The 1,878-nt window shown below is 40.8% G+C and overlaps 1 pseudogene; it reads right to left on the minus strand.

Annotated features, from left to right (window-relative positions):
* Positions 1-423: 423 nt before the first annotated feature.
* Positions 424-1,573, minus strand: LOC116756374 (annotated as a pseudogene).
* Positions 1,574-1,878: the final 305 nt, after the last annotated feature.

Raw genomic sequence — 1,878 nt, forward strand, 5'->3', positions numbered from 1 at the left:
GTCTAGGGAGTTTGTTAGGAAGTAGGATTGGGCCTTGAAGACAGTCTTGTGTGTACCTTGTCTGCTAACAGCCTGACGATTGTTTACTAATACTCTGGCCTAAGTTACTTCACAGGGGTCGCTCCCTGCTACACAGTGTTGAGATTACATTCAGAGATTAAAAAAAAAAAGTGTGTGTAGCAGTATTTTTCCACAAAACGAAGTGCAAAATATCTTTAACAAATAATGATGGTAGTAAGAAATATTTGACATAGTCGTGCAAAAATGCATCTCATTTTACAAAGGCTTAGACATTTGTAAACATTTACAGAATATCACCTAGGTTTTTAGACTGTGACCCTTACAATCTTACTATTTTTCTTTGTATTTAAATGTGGCTGTTTGTCTAAAAAACGTTAACATGAAAGTTCAGTGATCTCCAGTTCACCAAATATTCTCTCCCGCGGCACGAAGATGATAATGATGATTATAAAATACCACTGAACAAGACTGTACAAACAGATGAGCAGGCACACTGCAGGGCTGAACAGGGTCCAGTACAGTATAGGGAGCAATTTGACCAGAAGGATCCTGAGCTCAGACTTGCAAGGTGGAATTACAGTCTGTCTCATAAAGTAAAGAGTCTTCTCCCCCCAGTAGAAGGAGTGCAGCCTCTCTTCTTTCTCCTCCCACCACTTGTGGTACCGGAGTTGGAGGTCCTCCTTGGACGTGGGGAGGGTGTCTACTGGGTATCGGTGGGCGTGGAAGTGGATTTCCTTGGGAAAGTCCTTGAGGAGGAGTTGCCTCTCTGTCTGAGGAATGATATGAGGATATGCCACCATGGTGTCATGGACAGCGTCTAGGTTCTTACCTTCTCTTAGTCTACTACAAAAGTAAAGCCTGTAGTTCTTGGATGTAAGACATTTTCATATTTTTGAAGTCCATTCTTTTTAGCAAATTCATTACTTCGAGCCGTGCAATTTTTTGTGACATCAGTCCCTTCTGGGAATATGAGAGTTGAAGTGGTTCATGCATATCACAAAAATAATCAATCATGTCTTCAAAACGACTGTTGTCATCCTTCCATTTCCTGTGAGTGAAGATATAGGCAGCAGCCTGCATGGCCCAACCAAATCCAGGAATATTTTTGAGACTGGCTTCGAGGCAAATTTTTTCTAATCTGAGGTAGTTATGTCTCATCAGGCAATTCCACAGAAATATTCAGTCCATTCTTGTTGGATGATTCATGATAATAACAGTTCTTTCTCCAGGAACAAATGCATCACCTGTTAATAATCACTTTTACACCAAACATGGTCTCCAGCAGTGCCACAGGTAGAGTGAGCCAGGTTGCCACAAGGCAGTTGTTGATCCAGTGAAACCAAGATGGGTTTACAAACATCAAAGGTGAAAAGGGACCCAACATAAAAATGCTTCCAAAGATGCTTCCCCAAAATAGAGTGAGTATAAAGTAAATCCCTCTCCAAAAATGCTTCCCCAAAATAGTATAAAGTAAATCCCTCTTCAAAAATGCTTCCTCAAAATAGAGTGAGTATAAAGTAAATTGCTCTCCAAAAATGCTTCGCCTCTCCATGATACCATGATTATCCTGGATGTGAGTCTTTGGTCAGACAGATGAATTGCAAATTTCTTCTTCCAGTCTGTATTTTGCCTTTCATTCTCTCAATGGTGCCTTAGATGATTCTTCCCTTTGAGTGCCTTTCCTACAATGGGCCACGTTTACACTAGACCCTGCTGACTTTGGTGATATAATTAAGTGTTCTGTAGTCACAGAAATCAGAAGCCTAGAGGTTTCTGTAAAGCCTGGTTCTGTTATACCTTATTTGACCCAACAACCTCGGGGTTTACAGTTCTCCTGAAAGTCAGTAACGAAGAAAT

The sequence above is a fragment of the Phocoena sinus genome, chromosome 7 (assembly GCF_008692025.1).
Source record: "Phocoena sinus isolate mPhoSin1 chromosome 7, mPhoSin1.pri, whole genome shotgun sequence".
Lineage (NCBI taxonomy): Eukaryota > Metazoa > Chordata > Mammalia > Artiodactyla > Phocoenidae > Phocoena > Phocoena sinus.